Source organism: Entelurus aequoreus, linkage group LG24 (genome assembly GCF_033978785.1).
Source record: "Entelurus aequoreus isolate RoL-2023_Sb linkage group LG24, RoL_Eaeq_v1.1, whole genome shotgun sequence".
NCBI lineage: Eukaryota > Metazoa > Chordata > Actinopteri > Syngnathiformes > Syngnathidae > Entelurus > Entelurus aequoreus.
The window spans coordinates 27,723,353-27,746,307 of NC_084754.1; the positions used below are offsets into that span (position 1 = coordinate 27,723,353).

At 41.7% G+C, this 22,955-nt stretch overlaps 1 protein-coding gene across 2 annotated transcripts in view; it reads left to right on the top strand.

Annotated features, from left to right (window-relative positions):
- spon1b (spondin 1b) overlaps positions 1-22,955 on the top strand; it is a 158,547-nt gene that overhangs the window by 95,518 nt on the left and 40,074 nt on the right. The window lies entirely within an intron of this gene.

The following is a 22,955-nucleotide window of genomic DNA, read 5'->3' on the forward strand; positions in this document are numbered from 1 at the left end:
AGCAGTGGTGTGAAACAAGGTTGTGTCTTTGCACCAACCAACATGTCTCTGCATATTTTTTTTCCATGCTTCTGCACTTCGCAGTGAGGGCGTGTACATCCATACCAGAGCTGGTGGTAAACTTCTCAACATTGCCCACCTACGCGCCAAAGGTCCTTCGTGATTTGTTGTATGCTGATGATGCAGCCCTCGTATCTCACACTGAAGATGGCCTTCAATAGCTGATGAATCGACTATACCACCCTTGCCAATAATTTGGCCTCACTATCAGCATAGATAAAACACAAGTAATGACACGTGTGGATCACCCACCCCAGTTCGACATATATGACCAAAGCCTGAAGACCGTTGATGATTTCACATACTTTGGGTCTAAAATGTCTAGTTCTAATGCAATAGACGCTGAAGTGAACACCAGGATAGGTAAAGCTGCCGGGGTAATGGCTAAATTGAACGATAAAGTGTGGAGCAACTCTTGCCTCACTGAGAATACCAAACTGCTCGCATATCAGACATGTATCCTCACCATGCTTCTCTATGGTAGTGAATCATGGACCACGTTTGCATGGCATAACCAATAGCCAATCAGAGGCATGATAACGTTTGCACGTTATCATGCCTCTCATTGGCCTGCCGTAATGTTTTTCCCTAACCTTAGCCAATTGTGACTCATCATATGTAAACCAACCAACTATCATGGAGTTTCCCATATTTATGTGAATGCCAATAGGAATTGCATAAACTCTAATTTTTTGTTGTTGTTTCTCCCCCTGGATTCCCGGGAGGGATAAGCAGTAATGGATGGATGGATTTGCAGTCCATTTTATTTCTTTTATAGCTTTTATGAACGCTATGTCGCTACATTGGTCTGAAAATACCTCAGCTGCAGGAATCGCTACAGGTTCAAAAAGCTAAGCTACTTGTGGCTTGTTACTGCCCATCACTGACTATTACTATGAGTTTCACATACATTTGTATTTTGTAACAGATTTAAAACATTTTTAACATTTAGGTGCAGATCATTTCAAATCAAATTGTGATTAATCTATTGAGAACCTTATGAATCAAACTCGAATAAATTTGGGGACGTGGCCATGATACCAGCCCTACTTGGAACCACAAGTTAGCAAAGCAAAGTTACAACAGTCTTTTAGTTTTGGCCTGTTTGATCAGATTATGAAATTGTTTTATCGACCAAATGTCCTGCATTTGTTTCTTCTTTTCTTCTCCCATCACAAATACTGAATATCGTATTCCAATACAAGAAGAGAATACCGGTTAGGAGAAGAACTATCCTTCAGCTTTATATCTCTTCTCAAAACACTTGACAGGAAATTGCAGCAGACGTGCCAAAGATGCACAAGGGCAGATAGGCAAACACACAACCATACACAAACCCTAGCTCTTTGGCATATCTTTGTGGCTTCTAAAAACAGTCAAAATGGCACAGCTAAATGACAAATATCGCCATGAGAGTCTTTAAATCTCCTGCCTGTTACTTTTCACATTGTTGTTACCCCTCGGATTGAGAGCTAGGACAGTCATGCTGAATACATTACTTTGTTTTCACAAATCAATGCTGTTTTCCGTGAAGTTTGGAGAAAACTTTCAAAACTTTTTATGCTGCTGAGAGTACTTGTTTCTTTGTGGGGCGACTCAAAGTGTCTCAGCAGGGAATTTTTTTTCTGCCTGCTTGGTTATTTGCCAGAAATAGTGTTTTTCTATGAGCTTCTTTGTTGTGCTGCTCATTTCTCTCTCCTTCTTTTACGATTTTCAGTTCATTGTTCTCTTTGCACAATGAAAAGCTTTCTAAATTAGATTTCAATTGGTTATGGTTATACTTTCTTTTAGAAGTTTGCTGTGATTATTTTCAGTGTTTCCCATAAACTGCAAAGATACCTGTGGCGGTGGGGGCGTGGCGATGGGCGTGGTCACCATGACATCATCGAGTAATTTGCATGATTTACTACAATGATATGATTTTCTCTAAAAAGGCTCAAAAAATGTATGCTTACTAATTGATAATAACAGTTTTGTTTTAAACGTCCATCCATCCATCCATCCATCCATCCATCCATTTTACAATATAATGACAACACTTTATGTACATATTTATATACAGATTTGAACAATAAGTTATTCACTGAAATATATTTATTAATTGTGGTTCTTACAAAAAGTATATCTTATAAAATATAAAAGCTAAAATGTCTCTTAAAGCTCTGCCCCTTTAATTAGTGCATACTAAATAATTTAACTTTAGCCTACTACTACAACCATATTATTTACCAGCAACATAAAGTGAAACAGAGGCAGAGGTGTCCTGCCACAGTCAGTAACAAATAAACATGTAGTGGTCAAATACAAATAAGGCAACAAGAGATGTATCCTACACTTCTCTTTTGTAAAGTAAATCTGAACAGCCTATATGGGCATCTACATCAACTTTATGATTTGCCTGAGAAGCTGGACAGGACAAAAAAATAAAAAAATAAAAATAATATTTTATTTGTATTTTTATTTTATTTTTATTTGTGGCGGACGTAATTCTTTCGTGGCGGGCCGCCACAAATAAATGAATGTGTGGGAAACACTGATTTTTATACGTCCTGCAGAGGTGATACACATCTGGACAAGCTTCCAAAAATGTACAGACAAATTTGGGATACTCTTTTTGAGGATTTACATGTTTTTTCCAGAATAGATACTGTATGTTACACTTGTGAATGCAACACAATTTGTGGTTTTCGGAATTATGATGCAGAAAATCAGGCTGTTATTGATGCGTATGTGATGCTTGAGGGCAATTTGTCACAAGTTCACTTCAAAATAAAGGCTGCTGTTGCCAACAGCATTGAAGTGTAGTGATGCAATATTAATGGTTTGACTGTGTGCTGTCAGCTGCACTTGGAGTCACCGTCACTTATCACAGAGAGCAAGAGATGGGTGGGAAATGAGAAACTGTTCAGCGCAGTCATTGTCTTTGTGTGTCTACTGTACATCTGTATGCCAGTGGAAAGATCCCATGAAAGTATCACACAATGCACAATTATAGTTTAGTATATCTGAAGGTAGCTGAAGCAATAATATCAGAACATGCACACAGTCCTGTGCAAAGACACACATGGTCTTGGGGGACTCTGAGAATGCTTGTGGCAGGCTCAGTCTCACAATTGACTTTAATTGGCTACAGGAGGGAGACAAGTGAGTAAATCAGGCGTGGATGAAGACTGTCAGCCAGGGTAAACGCTTCTCCCTGGCTTCAAAGACAATTGCATCTACACTACTAGACCAGTAACTAATGCATTGTCAGTGTTACAAGCTTATGTGGGATGGAGCCCAGGATGGAAAAGTGGAAGCCAGAGAGCTGTTTAACAAACTTTTATTAGCCAGTCGGGATAGCAAAAGACGATGGTGGGGATGGAGAAAGCACACCATGAAAAATAGAACACAATCTAAACTGGTGGTCACGATAGGAAAACCTCTGGGCATACCACGCAAGGGGAGACCCTGGTACAAGATCGAGTGGAAGCCTTGAAAGGGAACACACAAACCAGGAGGCGGAATCCGTGTACAAACCCCGTTTCCATATGAGTTGGGAAGTTGTGTTAGATGTAAATATAAACGGAATACAATGATTTGCAAATCATTTTCAACCCATATTCAGTTGAATATGCTACAAAGACAACATATTTGATGTTCAAACTGATAAACATTTTTTTTTTTTGCAAATAATCATTAACTTTACAATTTTATGCCAGCAACACGTGACAAAGAAGTTGGGAAAGGTGGCAATAAATACTGATAAAGTTGAGGAATGCTTATCAAACACTTATTTGGAACATCCCACAGGTGTGCAGGCTAATTGGGAACAGGTGGGTGCCATGATTGGGTATAAAAACAGCTTCCCAAAAAATGCTCAGTCTTTCACAAGAAAGGATGGGGCGAGGTACACCCCTTTGTCCACAACTGCGTGAGCAAATAGTCAAACAGTTTAAGAACAACGTTTCTCAAAGTGCAATTGCAAGAAATTTAGGGATTTCAACATTTACGGTCCATAATATCATTAAAAGGTTCAGAGAATCTGGAGAAATCACTCCACGTAAGCAGCATGGCCGGAAACCAACATTGAATGACCGTGACCTTCGATCCCTCAGACGGCGCTGTATCAAAAACCGACTTCAATCTCTAAAGGATATCACCACATGGGCTCAGGAACACTTCAGAAAACCAGTCACTAAATACAGTTGGTCGCTACATCTGTAAGTGCAAGTTAAAGCTCTACTATGCAAAGCGAAAGCCATTTATCAACAACATCCAGAAATGCCGCCGGCTTCTCTGGGCCCGAGATCATCTAAGATGGACTCATGCAAAGTGGAAAAGTGTTCTGTGGTCTGACGAGTCCACATTTCAAATTGTTTTTGGAAATATTCGACATCCGGACCAAAGGGGAAGCGAACCATCCAGACTGTTATCGACGCAAAGTTCAAAAGCCAGCATCTGTGATGGTATGGGGGTGCATTAGTGCCCAAGACATGGGTAACTTACACATCTGTGAAGGCACTATTAATGCTGAAAGGTACATACAGGTTTTGGAACAACAAATGCTGCCATCTAAGCGCCGTCTTTTTCATGGACGGCCCTGCTTATTTCAGCAAGACAATGCCAAGCCACATTCAGCATGTGTTACAACAGCGTGGCTTCGTAAAAAAAGAGTGCAGGTACTTTCCTGGCCCGCCTGCAGTCCAGGCCTGTCTCCCATCGAAAATGTGTGGCGCATTATGAAGCGTAAAATACGACAGCGGAGACCCCAGACTGTCGAACGACTGAAGCTCTACATAAAACAATAATGGGAAATAATTCCACTTTCAAAGCTTCAACAATTAGTTTCCTCAGTTCCCAATCGTTTATTGAGTGTTGTTAAAAGAAAAGGTGATGTAACACAGTGGTGAACATGCCCTTTCCCAACTACTTTGGCACGTATTGCAGCCATGAAATTCTAAGTTAATTATTATTTGCAAAAAAAAAGTTTGAGTTTGAACATCAAATATCTTGTCTTTGTAGTGCATTCAATTGAATATTGGTTGAAAAGGATTTGCAAATCATTATATTCCGTTTATATTTACATCTAACACAATTTCCCAACTCATATGGAAACGGGGTTTGTAGAATATAATACCTATTGTCACTATACACAGGTACAATGAGATTAAAAGCAACTCCAGTATCAGTGTGACAGTCTACAAAATATGCAAAACATAGAAAGAAAATAAAAATAAAAATAGTGCAAAAGGAGGTCCAGTCCTGAGAACGGTTTATGTTCAATGTGTTGTTTACAGGAAATAAATATTGTACTACATACATACTGTATATACTGAGGCATTCAGATTGTTGGTGGAAGGTAAAAATTGCACACAGAGAAGTGCTAAACTATAAAATCAGTGCCTATGAGAGTTCACCATGGTTATGGCTTTAGGGAAAAAGCTGTTCTTGAGTCTGTTTGTCTTAGACCTAATGACCCTGTAGTGCCTTCCTGAGGGCAGCAGGTCAAACAGGTCAAAGCCAGGGTGGGAGCTGTCCTTGATAATGTTCGTAGCTCTGCTTAGGCAGCGGTAAGTATAAATATCTATCAGGGAGGGAAGAGGGCAGCCGATGATCCGCTGTGCTGCCTTTACCACTCTCTGGAGCCTCTCCCTGTCTGCAGCGGTGCAGCTGCCATACCATGCTGTGATGCAGTATGTCAGCAGGCTCTCAATGGATGAGCGGTAGAAGGTCGGTAGCAGGTTGGAGTCCAGGTTGTACTTCTTGAGGACTCTCAGGAAGTGCAGCCCCTGCTGAGCCTTCTTAGTGATATCAGTAGTGTTCTCTGATCAGGAGATGTTGTCAGAGATAAGGACGCCAAGAAACCAGAAGGTGTGGACCCTCTCCACACACTCACCCTTGATGTAGAGGGGGGCTAGGTCAGTGCTGTGTTTCCTGAAGTCGACGACGATCTCCTTAGTTTTGTATGGATGGTACTGGTGGTTGTGCTGGTGTGGTAGCACAGCTGCGCTCAGCCGAGCTACCCCTTGCTAGGCCTCCACCACCTGTTCTCCGGCAGGCCATGCCACAACCACCAGCAAGCCCACTACCACCGCTCTTTCAGTTTGCCTGGCCTCATCCACCAACCAGACTACTAGCACACGCTCCAGGACTGGTCCCCGACCCAGCTGCCCGTCGATGGCTGAACCCATCCTTCCTCCCACTTGCATTGTGGGGATGGTAACATGGAAAGTGGAGGACCTGGTCAAGACCGCGCTGCGCGCCAATCACGGACCTGGGGGTGGACCACCCAACAAGCTCTTCGTCCATCGGGATCTGAGATCCAGGGTCCTGGATTGGGGACACTCTAGCCTGTTCTCCTGTCATCCTGGATTGCAACGCACTCTTGCGTTCCTGCGTAGACATTTTTGGTGGCCATCCATGGCCAAGGACAAACGTGAGTTCATCGCAGCCTGTACCACTTGTGCCTGCAGTAAACCTTCTCACAGACCTCCTGCTGGACTCCTTCGCCCTCTTCCGATTCCTGCCCGCCCTTGGTCCTACATTGCTCTGGACTTCGTCACGGGATTTACAGCCTCCAAAGGTAACACCACCTGACCATTGTGGACCGTTTCTCCAAAGCAGCCCACTTCATTCCACTGCACAAGCTACCTTCCACTGACCTCCTCACCCTGCACGTCATCAAGCAGCATGGCATTCCTGTGGTAATTGTCTCTGACTGGGGCCCCCAGTTTACTTCGCAAGTATGGAGAGCCTTCTGCAAGGGGATTGGGGCCTCGGTCAGCCTCACTTCGGGGTACCACCCCCAGAGCAACGGGCAGGCGGAGAGGGCCAACCAGAGTCTGGAGACCATGCTCCGCTGCGTCGCCAACCGACTTCCTGGAGCAAGTTTCTCCCGTGGGTGGAGTACTCCTCCAACTCCATGAAAAGCTCTGCTACCGGTATGTCACCTTTCGAATGCTCGTTAGGCTATCAACCTCCCATGTTTCCCCAACAAGAACAAGAGATTGCAGCTCCCTCACCTAAAGCCCATGTCAAACTGTGTCAGAGGGTGTGGAGAGCCGCTCGAGCTGCCTTGGAAAGGGCTTCGGAAAGGATGTGCTGCAACGCCAACCGTCATCGCGTCCCGGCTCCATCCTATCGGCGGGGCAGCGAGTTATGTTGCTAGCTAAGGACCTTAGCCTCCAGGTACCGTCTAAAACATTAGCTCCCCGTTACGTAGGTCCTTTCCCCATTGTGACTATCATTAACCCCGTGTCTGTCAAATTGGCTCTCCCACCCTCGGTCAAGCGACACCCAGTTGTTCATGTGTCCCAGATCAAACCGGTAGCGGAGAGCGTTCTGTCCCCTCCTTCCCCAGCCCCCCCTCCCTCTAGGTTTTTGGAGAATGGAGATCAGGTGTGGACTGTCAAGGAAATCCTCAGCGTCCGTCGACAAGGTAGGGGGCTCGTATATCTGGTTGACTGGAAGGAATTTGGAACAGAGGACAGATCTTGAGTGCCAGCCTCCTATCTTGCCGACCCCACGCTTTTGGAGGATTTCTACCATGCCAAACCTGATGCTCGCCGGCGCTCGTCGGGGAGCATCAGAGGTACTGTCACGGCGGGGGCTCGAACCCGCTTTTTCCCCAGCTGCTGGGTCTGCCAGTACCTCCGCTGGCAGCGCGCTCAGACACGGTCCTGCTCGTGCTGGGCACAGCACGCCCACGCAGCGACAAGGCTGCAGGCAATCAGGAATGAGTGAACCTGGGACTAATGAGAGGGAGAGGCATAAAGACCAGCGGACCCGAGGAACCTTTGCCAGAACGTAGCCTATCTTCACAGTAAGCATCACGTCTGGCAACCCTCCCTCGTTCTTTGCTCGCCTTGTCTGTGCCCCTTCCTTGGTCCCGAGTTTATGTCCCTTGTGTCTTCCGCAGTGTTTACCCCGTCTCCTGGTATCGAGTATTGCTTCACGACTTCCATCCGGATTTCTGACTGCCTTCCCCGATCCTCGACCCCTGCTTGGACACGGACATCGTTGTCTCTCTCCAACCCTCGACTGCTTGCTTCCCCACGGATTGCCTCTTCGCCTTGCCCCCTAGGTTTGACGAAGGATTCATCCAACACGCACAGACAACAACAATTCCTGGTAACATTCATATTGTTGATTCAGCACATCGTCCTCACACATTCACTTGAAGTAGCATACACATCCTATACACTCATTAAAGGTTTAAATAAACCTGTTAAACCGCAGTACTGCCGTGGTGTCGTCTCCTTCCCTCCGCCGTACATAACAATATAATCTTCAAAATTCTTTAAAAAACATTTACCTGTGCTCAATTATTCAGCTAATAAACACACAAAAGAACAAAATATGAAATAAGGTGCCCTGGTTTAAGAGGGCATGTTTAAACGTCAGCAGCAACATTGAAATAATTGACCTTTAACAGTGGTGTTTTATAGGTTCACATTATTAGAAGACATAGGGTTTGTTGAGGGTTTGTTCCCTCAAATATTTTAGCCAGGATCACCAACTGCTTCAGGGATGCTATGTAGCAGGTGACAATCACTCTGTACATTTGTTGTGTCAGCACTTATTTTACAAATAGTTGTGCCTGGGAAACTTATATGGCAAATCAATTATTTTCAGCAGCATTTTAAATCAGCTTTTTTTCTGCTGTAGGAGCTGGGAACATATCTTTACCAAATTGATAAGACACCGCTTTAGTAATAGCGCACCACTTTCCCTTGGAAAAGTGAAAAATAATTTATCTTTTTGAGTTTGTGCCGCTCGGGCACTTTTTGTGCTGGGGAGTTTGTGTTCAGTTTTAAGGTGGTGACTTTTTTTGTTTTGTCTTTTACTGACCAGTTACTCCAACTAAGACATTGTTTATTCCAGGTTTGAAGACTAAATGTGTGAGCCTGCTAGGAGTTGGAGGTGCACAGTTTTCAGTACATACAGAGTGATCAGTGACACTCTTGTGTCAATCACTTGTCCATTTGTATACAGATGCGCGGAAATTCTACTCTCGTTTGAACAACTTTGTACTTTTGTGGGATCTCAGGATCTGCAGCCCTTTGAGACACTTGTGATTAAAGGCTGTATAAATAAACTTTGATTGAATGATTGATATATATTTTAGGGCAAAATGCAGTTCAATGCAGGGTCAAACTCTGTATTCGCACAACCTATTTCTAGTAGCAAATGCAAGTAAAATGCTCGCATTGTACAACTCTGTATATACTTACTAAGGGTATATAAAACGTTGATGGATGTGTTTGGATGTTTTTGACCTTATGACTTTAGCTGACTTTTGCAAACATTTATTTACTAGTTAAAGTGTATAAAAAAAAAAAAAAGTGCTCTTGTCTTACATAAGGATTGTAATTGATAGGCAAAATTCTGCAAAAAGTGCATATCCTTTTAAAAAAAGATTAAGCTGAAATGTTCCCACACTTTACATGTTTTTAACTGCAGTGATGTTGCAATGGTTGCGCTAGCCCTTTTCCGTCCGGAAAAACATGTGAAATGACGTCATCCACTATTGTATCATTTTATTGTTGACAATATCGACGAATCGTTGCACCCTTAGTGTAAATGTTTGAACATAGAGAGCTGGAGATGCAGGTAAAATGGGCACAAGTACATCAGTACAAGCAATAACTTAGTATATGTTGGCATTATGAAAGACAGTATAATATGGAAGTGAATAAAACCTGCATTATGTCGCAGTGAGTCACTTGCATGATTTATTTTGTTGTTCCTGACTCAACCCCACCTATTTATCCGTGCACAATCAGGTTGCAGTCATGGTTAAATGGCAAGCATGTAGTTCAGCACCAGAGGTCGAATAACGTTCATATGCTAAAAATGTGTGGGTTTGCAGTACGACTGAACAAATATTGCATTTGGAATATAGGTCATAACTGGCAAGGGGTCTCCAACTTTCATAACCATGAGAGCTACTTTGACAAAAAGAAAGAAGAGGTGAGCTATTTGTGGTTTGTATACAGTATATGACATTTGAATTGTACTTTATTTCCTTAGCAGGTCTCTGTCATTTTTTTTAAGTGCGTATTACATCTTGATTTACCACTACCATTTTCTGCACTAGCTACCTGATATGATTTAACACATTGTGGGTAAGATGATATAATGAACATACTTTAAAAATAAAAAGTCAATCATGTTGTATTTATTCAAACAAGGAGCAAAAAATGCCAATTACAATATATATATATATTGTTTTTAACATACATTACAAAAAAGGGACAAGTTGTAGAAAATGGATGGATGACAAGATGTTCCCAAATTCAGTAATTGCGTCATTGATTATTATTGTTGTTAGCATTATTAAGTATCGTACAGTATATAACGGGTGAAAATGATGTGATTACTTTAAGCTTTAAGGCATTTCGAAGTAACATCATCACTCTCGTGTGATGTTTATTTCCATGTTAATGTATTGATCCCAGAATATAGCAAATGTAATGTGAATGGTAATATCTGCATCATGTTTTTTTTTAAGAAACACAAAACCTTACATAAAGTTAAATTTGTACATTTCAGTTGTCGAAAGAGAGAAGTCAACATCAAACAAGTCCCATTTGCACTCTAAAACTGTTATAATTTGGCTTTCTGTCTGACTAAGTAAAATACAGACTAGTGGTGTCCCGATACAAAAATGTATTTCGGGTTTTTTTGGTACTTTTCTGTACTTTTTTAAATAAAGGGGACCACAAAAAATGGCATTATTGGCTTTAAGTAAAAAAAAAATCTTAGGGTACATCAAACATGTTTCTTATTGCAAGTTTGTCCTTAAATAAAATAGTGAACATACTAGACAGCTTGTCTTTTAGTAGTAAGTAAACAAACAAAGGCTCCTAATTTAGCTGCTGACATATGCAGTAACATATTGTGTCATTGTCCATTCTGTTATTTTGTCAAAATTATTAAGGACAAGTGGTAGAAAATGAATAAGTAATCTACTTGTTCATTTACTGTTAATATCTGCTTATTTTCTGTTTCAACATGTTCTATCTACACTTCTGTTAAAATATAATAATCACTTATTCTTCTGTTGTTTGATACTTTACATTAGTTTTGGATGATACCACAAATTTGGGTATCAATCAAAAACCAAGTAGTTACAGGATCCTACATTGGTCATATTCAAAGTCCTCATGTGTCCAGGGATGTATTTCCTGAGTTTATAAACATAATATATATTAAAAAAAAACGAAAGAAGATGTTTTAATGCCAAAAAATATCGACGTAATCATAGTAGTATCGACTCGATACGCTCCTGTACTTGGTATCATTACAGTGGATGTTAGGTGTAGAATCACCAATGGCGTTTGTTTATATTGTAGCGTCCCGGAAGAGTTGGTGCTGCAGGCAATTCTGGGAATTTGTTTTGTTGTGTTGCGGTGCAAATATTCTTCCAAAATGTGTTTGACATGGTTTTTTCACTATATGGCACATTTTTATGACAGTGTTGGCATTGTTCATACACAACCCTTAGTGTGACATGTATGGCTGTTGACTAAGTCTGCATTCATTCACTTGAGTGCACTGTGTTCAAAATCAAAATGTTCGTCTTAATGTTTCATGTTTTGGGCATAATGAAGCCTTGTTTTGACTGTGTCAATTATAGACTAGTTTTAACATATCCATTGTCATGATTATGGTGTAGAGTGAAGCATGAATAGCTTTCACTCGTCCTAGAGGGATGATTTTTGAAATAAATGTAGTTGTTATGTCTCCATGGAGACAAGGAGTAGTGATTTTGAAGCAGTTACAACACTGTTGAATGCGGACAGACTTTAGCCGCGAGCTAGCCATAATATCTTAAAGCACCTCCTCCTGAGGGCGTTTCAGTGTTATAACTTCACCTTTATATTTATATTTTGAGGACCAGTCATAGACAATTTAGAGTGAAAAGCAAATTTTATTTTCACTCGCATACAAAACATTCTAACTTGGATTGTTCCCCTGGCGTCGAGACTCTCCCGAAGGACAGTGCAGCAAAGACACAACAAACTCCCTTCTTGTCTCTCATGGACACAAACCTGTTGTTGTTGACTTTGGACTAGCGACTGCACAAACATCAAGGCCGCGGAACAGAGACACATTACGGGCTTACACACACACATGCAACCACAATAATATACGCCACACATACACACCCAACCCAACGCCCTCGACGCAAATCCCATAGGGGTGATGAATGGATGGTCAGCGCTCCCTTCCCTCTGTTGCTAGATATCTCTAGATGTATGTTGTAATATGTATGTGTGCTTTGCTATGGAGGTTTTTTCCCACTCCAGACTGGGACCCCTTAGGAGCCCAGTCTAGATTGTATTTTTTTACTCATCCTTCCCCAGCGTTTTACGTTTTTCCCATCTTTTACGGGGCGCCTTGTGGCGACCCATTAGCGTTCCTGTTCTGTAACCCTGTACACTGTTTGTTTTGTCTAATCTTGAACGGGTTTGTGCTGAAAACAAAGTTTCGTTGTACTTGTGCAATGACAATAAAGACCTATCTATCTATCTATCTATCTATCTATCTATCTATCTATCTATCTATCTATCTATCTATCTATCTATCTATCTATCTATCTATCTATCTATCTATCTATATTTAGTTATTAAGCCAAAATGTGTCCATTCCCCCTTTTCTGTCTACACTCTGTGTCTGCTTGTAAGTACTCCGTGATTGTGCGCTACCGAACATGCTCGTCTGCATGACACAACATGACGATGTGGGGGACTTGTACTTTTTAGAGGCGGTATAGTACCGAATATGATTCATTAGTATCGCGGTACTATACTAATACCGGTATACCGTACAACCCTAATACAGACACCCTAATGCTCTTACCGACCAGTGAGGCAACATCCTTCTTAGTTCTGCTTTTGATGTTTGGCTCAGTGCAGCCTTTATGGCTAGTTGGAAATTGGATAAGTTAATATCAAGACCCCATCTCAACCTCAGTGCTGGTGTATGCGTTGACATTTACAGCATGACAACAGCTTGACGCATTTCCCCTTCCCTCTTCATTAGGTACTGAGGAGCCAGTTATAGTTTTTGCCCATCAGCCTCCACGTTCAACACACTGAGACGGGTCTTTGACAAGATAATTACCATGGTCCCGAAGGGAAAACAGCTCAGAGTTGGGCGGCAGTAATTTGGTCTGTCAGGCCTTGGGCTGCTGAACTGGAGGGACCCGGCTCAAGTCTTGCGGCAGACACAAAGAAATTACAACAATTTGCTGGTGGGATTCTCGTCTACCCCTGACTACTATTCCCTTGAGCCAGGCATCGGATCAATAAATATTTGCACACCCCTTTACTCTGACATCTCTCCTTGCATGCCTGCATGTGTGTTGTGTGCAACACTACAGCTGAGTGTACCTAGATTTCCCTTGAGGGTTTACAATCAATATACACATGTGTATTAGTTATTTATAACACCTTTCTTCCATTGTATACTGTTGTGCTGGCAGCTGAACCATTATAATGTTTTAAACTGAAGCTAGGTCTGTGTCTATGCACAAGTAAGAAGATATAGTGTACTCATTTTAGATGAATCCCAAGATAGAGAGACAGGTGTGATACAGATTACAAGCCAGTGATATACCGAGCTAATAAAAGTACATCATTTGGACAAAAAGTATTGATAAGGCTGCCATTAAACATGTCCACCCATCCATCCATTTATCTAGTTTAGCCGACTTATCAGTGAAAGATTGGCGTCATTATTTTCTCGCATCCCTGATTTGGGGACGGCGTGGCGCAGTTGGGTAAGTGGCCCTGCCAGCAACCTGAGGGTTCCTGGTTTGATCCCCAGCTTCTACCAACCTAGTCACGTCCGTTGTGTCCTTGAGCAAGACACTTCACCCTTGCTCCTGATGGGTCGTGGTTAGCGCCTTTCATGGCAGCTCCCGCCATCAGTGTGTGAATGTGTGTGTGAATGGGTGAATGTTGAAATAGTGTCACAGCGCTTTGAGTAACTTGAAGGTAGAAAAGCGCTATACAAGTATAACCCACAACCCATTTACCATTTGATTTGGGACTTTTGGCAGCTTTGCCATTTTGTAATTGTTCAACATATATATTTTTGCGTTGACTTTTTATCGGTATAGTGTACTATGTTTGTCTTACATGACCAATCCATTGTCATGGTTCCAAATGACTAGTTTGACCATTATTTCCTTTGTTCGAGACTCTTATTTTGTTACCTCTAGTTCCTGTTTTCCACCATATGTTTCACCTTCCTCACATGTATCTAATTAGCAATCAGGACATACTTGTTTCTGGTTGCCAGTCAGGCTGGTTTATATGCCTCTGGACTTTGCTTGACTTTCGTGCTCAGCTGAGATGGGCTGGCCATGTCTGCCGCATGTCAGACTAACGCCTACCAAAAAGGCTCCTGTACGGTGAACTGCATCATGGAAAGCGCTCACGCGGCGGACAGTGGAAACGCTTTAATGACACCCTAAAGGCCAGTCTCAAGGGCTGTGGTCTGGACCCAGAGCCCTAGGAAGCCGATGCCCAACATCGTTCCAACAGGCGCTCTGCAGTCTGGCATGGTGTAGCAGACTTCGAGGAAAAACATATTCATGAAGCCGAACAGAAGCGACAGCTCCGCAAGACCAGAGGTTACCAATCAGGTTGCTTCATATGTCTTCTCTGTTCCTCTGGACAGGACTGGAGCATTGTGTGTTGCTACCTCGTCGAGTGTAAATCTGTTTGTGCACTTTTTAGCTGCTTAAGGTCTCATTTGCTTTCATTAAATAAATGTTTGTCTCTGCATCCTGGGGTCACACTTCAAACTTTGCTTGCACAAACCAGATGCCTAGTATCAACACTATGCACCAATGGTGTGTTACAGTCAATGTCAGTTACTGTAATACTATAGGTTGGATAGTTATTTCTTCTCTCGGCTAGCTTTTAACATGACCAGATATAGTATGTCTAAACCTTATGGCAAATATAGTATTTCTTCTGCATATCCTTTTCCTACTAAAGTGACCATATTTCAGTCCATCAGATGTGGTACAAATATTACGTTTGTGTGAACAATGGGGGGGACATGCCTTTAAAATTATAAATATTGCTCACTTATAGCACTGTTATCCAATGGTTTATTTGATACTAACCTCTGTGATTGTTAAATGACTGTAGTTTTCTGTAGTTTTTAGTTTTTCCTGATCAGTAATCTCAGTGGAAGAGTCTGTCTTTTCACCCAATACTGCTGTGATCAAATAAAAAACCTGTCAGGTACATTCACGTCACAAAACCAGCTCTTACAATGGTATTTAATCAGGTTCTCTTCCTGTCCACATTTTTAAAAATGGAGTGGTTTTGCACAGTTCCAATCAGTTATCTGTTACCTCTAACCACATTACAACATCCATAATCTTGGATAAATGTACACATGTCTATTTCCCATCCATCCATCCATTTTTACGCCACTTATCCGAGTCCGGGTCGTGGGTGCAGCAGTCTAAGCGGAGATGCCCAGACTTCTCTGTTCCCGGCCACCTCTTCTGGTTCCACGGGGGGGATACCGAGGCGTTCCCAGGCCAGCTAGGAGACATAATCCCTCCAACGTGTCCTCGGTCAGCCCCGAGGCCTCCTTCCGGCTGGACATGCCCGAAACACCTCGCCAGGGAGGCGTCCAGGAGGTATCCGTAGTAGATGCCTGAGCCATCTCAGCTGACTCCTCTCAACATGAAGGAGCAGCGGGTCTACTCTGAGTCTCTCCTGGATGACTGAGCTCCTCACCCTATCTCTGAGGGTGATCCCAGATATCCTGCGGAGGAAACTCATTTCTGTTGCTTGTATTCACGACCTTGCCCTTTCGGTCATTACCCAAAGCTCGTGACCATAGATGAGGGTAGGAACGTAGACTGACCGGTAAATCTCAGCTCCTTCTTCACCACAACAGACCGGTGTAGTGATTGCATCAACTTGACAGCCTCTCCTCTAAGTCACATTAAAGACCACCTAGACCACAAAAATACTTTTGGCCAGGGAGAAACTGTTTAAAACAATTTCCCCCTCAACTGTTAGGGCTAAATATGGAGAAAACCTGGTAAAGTTCGTCACTTGCCCAATGTCAATGAAGAAGCCAGGGCTGTATTTCTCAACTCTAAGGCCATGTCCACACAAACACGGATGATTTAAAAGGTGTCATGATGTAGCATTGCTGGGGGGCACTACCCTGTTCCCACCATGCCTCACTGCGAATGACGTGGCTGCCTTAATTCAGCTCTTATTTTTACCTCTGAACTCTTATCTCTTTTCTCTGTCATATTGACACTAATAGGGCTATTTTAGATTATCGATGTATTGTATAAGGATCAGCAGCAAAATGTGTGTTAAAGAAATTGTAAACAGTTCAGAGTACAGACACAAGCATTGAGCTTTCAGGACAACTCCTCTTTCTGCACTACAGGTAGGGATGGGGGCGATGCCATTGCAGATGACAAATAAGCAATTGACTATGCAGTACTGGGTGAGTCTCAGAGGTCACTCAGAAATGTGGCATCCAACAAGGAGCGTGATGTTACCGTGCTGGGAGAGTGAGGGAGCCAAAAATGATTATTTAGCATAGAGGAGCAGGAGTATAGCAGAAGACCTGAGCATACATTAAATCTATTTTCTTTATCAAGACCTTTAACATTTATTCCTCGGTGGTTGTTACCTGGGGTTTTGGTGCATGGCCACAGCAAAAAGTCAAAGGTCAAGGGCTGAGAGGCAGTGATGGTCAAAAACCGTTGGAATACAAAATACAGTTTGTTTACTCCAATATTCACGGACGGATCAAAAGATTCAACCACAAGAAGTACAGGCTCTGCTTGTGTAGTACCAAGGCCCCAGATTGCAGTGAAAAAAAGACCAACAAAGCATTTGGCAGTGTTTACAGTCAAGCTATTGGCAATCACAGCAGCATTACAGTGGATAGGAGTGTCACAGTTATACAAAAAAGGTAGTGGTCTGCCCCAACTTAAGGTCAGCGTTAATCTCTATTCAAGATTTTAGGTGGGAAATCAGTGAATTATTAACTAATATATTAAATATTGTTCAGGTTTGAGAGGCTGAATACCAGTTTAAGGATCCTATGGGTACTAGCTCACACAGGCATAAAGGGCAATGAATTGGCAGAGCAGCTGGTAAAGCAGACACTAACACTCGAGCAGCAGAGAGAGGTACTGTACCTCTCGGTAAGGCAAAGGCAAAATAATTAAAGTAAATATTTTGAAAGAATGGCAAATACATTAGGACATGAGTACAACAGGAAGACACTTATATACAATACAAGCACAGTAGGAGCCGGAAAAACTGTAATGGGGAACACAAAAGAAGAAGGAATCATATCATGCATTAGATTAGGACACACAAGACTGAATAAGACATTGCACCTCATAAACAAACAGAATTGTGTGACAGCTGCAATGAGGTAGAGCCTGCAATCTTGCATTGTGAGAAATACAGTAGACAAAGGAGAAAACTAAGAACGTTAGAATATATGGACAGAAGGAGGTTACTCTCAAAGGGGTACTCCGCAACAACCAGAACATTGTAGTTAAGTTTCTAGAAGAGACGGTTTATGGAATTTAATTTAGTGTGTAAAGGTATATAATATGTAAGTATGTGAGGGAGGTAGAAGGGAGGGAACTCTGGTTCACATTCCAATACAGTAGATGGCGGTAATGCACCTTTAACGTGTAGTGCCCGCCATAAAACAAGAAATAAAAGAACACGTTAGTCTGTTTTGTTCGAACTCCGACTCATTGTTTCTTGTTGCTGTTGCTATAAAGAGCTTTCTCTTCCAAGCCACCAGAAGTGCCTTTGACCAATCTCTTGTTCTCTCCTGAATATACGCAATAGGTAATTATAACAAAAGCAATGATGGCAACAATATTTCACGTGCAGAGGTGACAGATACAGCAACAGGCAGCGCCCACGCGCCTGCTTATCACCAGAGAATACATCCAAAATGTAGCAGGTGTATTTTATTCCATATGCATAATTAATGAAGATAGACAACTATGCATTGGCAATAATGTTTCGGATCACAACATAATAACTTGAGAAATTATTAACAGTTCAATTATATAAGGCCTTCAAGCTACAAAGTACAGCTGCATTGCCACAACGAGAAGTGCAAACAGCTTGTCTTGTTAGGTGTACAGGAGGAAGGAGACGGCACAGACAGCAGGGACGTCATTTTAGCTCTGGTTTATTTATATATATACACAATATATATAAATAAAAAATGAAGTGTGTAAACTCATCCAAAATGTGTGTGGTGTACGACTATGTGTAGAGATTAGCTGAAGTGTGTTACTGGGAGTGTTGAGCGAGGTGCGGAAGTCCAAGGGTGCGAGACAAGCTTTGGAGGTCCGTGAGCAGGCGTGAGGTCGAGGGCAGGAGAGAGGCGTCAAAGTCTGTGTCCAGGCGGGAGGTCAAAATCCAAGAGGCAGCCAGGGAACCAGAGGGAATACGGGTAGACGAGACACACTTCTCGTAACACAGTAACGGAAAGATGCTACTGAAACGACAAGGGACACGAGACAAAATGAACACGGAGGGGGAGAAAACACAGAGAGAGAGAGAGCATAGAGCTTGATATGAGTTTGCCTTACTGTACGAAGCAGGAAACTACGTTCTGGCCCGGAACGCAGGTTTGCACTGGCTTAAGAAGACCAGGAAGCTCATCAGCGACAGGTGTGTAGATTGCTGATTGAGCCGATTATATGCAGCCGCCTCCTGCAGCCGGAGTGGCTGCATGTATTCTTGCATATATTCTTCTATATTTTCTATATATATGTTCTTGGAGATGCGCCCAGCGCAGCGCACAGATGAATGCATGTCTCTAATCATTCGGCTCACAACACTACTGCAAACTAAAATATTGTTACAGTGTCACATATTAAACGTCGGGAGGAGTTTTACACTATCCATGAATTCCAAACAGCTTGTTTGGAGGAAGCATGAAGGAAGACAAGATTGTTATATAAATATATCTGCCATGCCTCCATGGTTTGACTTCAAATTTTAGGGATTTATGGGGATCCTAAATACACAAAAACAGGTGCCAACAGGTAAAAAAAAAAGTTAGTTTTAAAGAATAGGCCCTCTTTAAAAAACAAATTGCAGAGGTTAAAATGATCTCCATCTACATGAGTGTTGTTTCAAGAGTCTCTGTCTGCACACAAACACATTCACTGACTGCCATGCACATTTTCTCCAATCAGAAGCCCAGAAAAGCAGCCGCAGCTGAGGTGGAATTTTGTCTATGTTAATGTGATCATGTCTTGCTTTTCAAAGTTGTCTCAACATCTGTCCACCGCCATCAATATTTTTGTTTAAATTCTTCATCTGACAAAACGCAACACTGACATCACCAAGTAGGCAAGTGCGTTTAGGAAGCAGGGGGAAATTCAGAGCACTTGAAGCACCAATTGTATAATGTACATCAACTTCAATTGAGTACAGTACGAAGCCAAAGTACTTGTTGTTTAAAGACAACAAGGAATTGGACAAATACTAAAGATGACATAATCTCCACTGTAGGGACATAAAAGACATAACTCATAAAGACTTGTTGCATCTGAAGCCCAACAACAGGTTCAAAAATAACGGATTATGACAGATTCTACAATATTAAGCAATACACAACATGCATAGACTATCACCAATAAGTTATTATGTATTAATTTGTTTCCAACATCTTCACTTCTTTCAAACAGAAAGTGAACTTAATGTAAAACAATTCAACGTTATTGTTGAATAAACTATTAGTAAAAGACATTGACAAGGGGTAGAATTAAATATAAGTTTTTCTTCTTCTTACAGTACTGCTTTTCAGATATGTTAAAATGTGTAACTGCCACTACATGATTTAATTATTGTAACTGTCTGAAACTAATTTCAATCATAACCATATTTTATGCACCTAGAAGAGCTGCTTCAGTAATTTTGTTATACATATTGTCTACAATGATACAAATCTTTCTTCTATTGGATTTACAACAGTTGTTCTTAACCTTGTTGGAGGTACCGAACCCCACCTGTTTCAAATGTGCATTCACCGAACCCTTCTTTAGTGAAAAATATTATTATATATATATTTTTTTAAATTCAAGACAAAGTTGTATGTTTCTTTTACTGGTGCACAAAATGAACCGTGCATGAACATCACCTTGTTCCAAGAACAAAACCAACACAGTGCATGAACTCACAACAAATTACTGTCAGGTTCAAACACCAAACTATCTATTACACAAGACAAGAAGAAGGAATCAAGCAGAGACAGAGTTGAATTGTACTCATGAGGAGAGATGTATTGGGCTGTACACTCAGTTACAGTTTCCCCCTACGCTCTAAGGTACAGCCCCACGTTCTCCTCTATTTATTCGGGAGGTCCCTAGTTAACATCACTGAGGCTGCTTCTGAAGGGAGGGGTAATGCAAGCAGCTCCAGTAGACACAATACATCATTATGCAGAATGGAAATGTGCTGACACTCGTGATTTCACCCTGTCTCTGTTTTGTCTGCGTTGAGGTACTCGATGTCCGTTCTTGGCAGACAGCAGGCAGGGTCTGGAAACAAATGCTGACACGAGACAACTCGCAAAGCAAGATTACAAGTTGTGCCTTTGCATAGATAGAAAAGTACAACTTCAGCACTATAATAACTATAGCAACGGCCTTTAAGCATAAGAGTTGTGTGATAACTTATACATAATTATTCTTTTTTTACACACCTGCAAATCAATGGGAAATTAAAGGGAACATTGTTTGGGGGTATCCACAATACGCCGATAGGGAGAAGTTTTTATTTACACGATGAGTCGGGTGTGTCTTGACCTTCGCCGAACCCCTGAAACAGACTCACCGAACCCGTAGGGTTTGATCGAACCCAGGTTAAGAACCACTGGTTTACAATCTGGGGTGGGCGGGGAGAATTGTGCTGTGGTTGAGTCTGTCTTAACAATGCTATGCGTTTATTTAAAAATGTACTTTGCACTAAACAGGAAGTCAGAGTATAAATGTTTTAATGCTGTGTAACTGAACAGTAGTTGTGTTGCTGTTGTCGTTTTAATGCTAGTACTGTAATAATAAACTAATACTGTAAAGTGAATGTTGATAAACAGTGGCAGACAACATTAAGTAGAAGCTTTGAGCTTTCCAAGCGCTCAAAGTGCATAAAAGCCGCTGCCTGACCTGGGCTTAGAATATCTGTAGAGACTCCTCCCACCCCCACCAAGGACTGCTAAATGATAAATATAAATGGGTTATACCTGTATAGCGCTTTTCTACCTTCAAGGTACTCAAAGCGCTTTGACAGTATTTCCACATTCACACACTGATGGCGGGAGCTGCCATGCAAGGCGCTAACCAGCAGCCATCAGGGGCAAGGGTGAAGTGTCTTGCCCAAGGACACAACGGACGTGACTAGGATGGTAGAAGGTGGGAATTGAACCCCAGTAACCAGCAACCCTCCGATTACTGGCACGGCCACTCTATCAACTTCGCCACGCCGTCCCCTGAACTCTAGAAATAGGTTCTGCAGCCTCTGTAGCAGAACCTCCAGGTTCTGTAACAGCTTCTTGCCTCAGGCCATAAAACTCTTGAAAGCATCATAATAATCCCTTCAATTCCCCCCAAAAAACGGATTAGCTCGCAAGGAATATAAAGATAATATAACATACATCCATAAACGTGGATGCATATGCAAAAGTGCAATAAATTATCTGTACAGTAATCTATTTATATATGCACCTTATCACTCTTTTATCCTGCACTACAACGAGCTAATGCAACAACATTCCGTTCTTATCTGTATTGTAAAGTTCAAATTTGAATGACAATAAAAGGAAGTCTAAGTCTAAGTCTAAAAGTCAAGACAAAGGTTTGAAGTTGGACTTCATGTTTGTAAGACACAGTAACAAAGAGGAGAACGTATAGATGTAATAAATCTGGTATGACTTTACATACGTTGTCCTTTTTACATCAATTTAATAAAAGTTACAAAAAAAAAACTTCCACCACATACATGGGCAGTTGGTATTCGCAGTTTTGTAAGTCTGGGGAACAACTTTCCATCATCATCTGTTGCTGTGTGCCTGTATGACACAATGTTTCTTTAGGTGACTGTGTCACGTTAAACCTGACACAAGCCTGATGCATTACCAAGTCCTTAGGTTGTTGTGTACACACGGTACAAAATATCTGTGTTTAGCCAATGCACACAGCCAAACACTTGAACATGCACACTGATTATGTTTGTAGCTTAGTTTCATGTCGTACTCCACATTAGTGTTAATGTTCCGCCTTTGTCTCCAGTGATTGATGACATTTACCTTATTTACTAGGGCCTTCCAGTTTTTGCATCTTTCTTGTATTTTAACTTTCATGAATAAACAGCAACTTGGCAACGATTGGGGAAACATCATTGTCACACATCCTGTTATCTGTGAGGTCTGTTAATTACCTTATTGTCCACCTTTTTTCGGGAAATGTCCCTAAGTTAAAATGTGCATGCTGGTAGGTATGATCTAAACTTATAGAGAAAGAGTCTAAAACATACAGGATTGCCCTCCATGCCATATTTTATGCTCCTGACCTTCCATATTTATTAGCATAACTGTCTTGATGTGCCCTTTTGTGAGTGCATTTGTGTGTTGTTGATGGGGTGGAGTGGCATAGGAGGTCAGAAGTAGCTTCTGTTGACAAGATGGCTAGAATCTAAATGTGTTTTATACACACCACTCAACAACAGTACAACCTCCCACTAACACTTACTTACACACACACTTGTGTTCAGACATTTTATAATGCTAATCCAATCAATAGCTGGACCACAGTAAATCAATCATTTCTCACCCTATTTTTGTCTGAATAAGACATT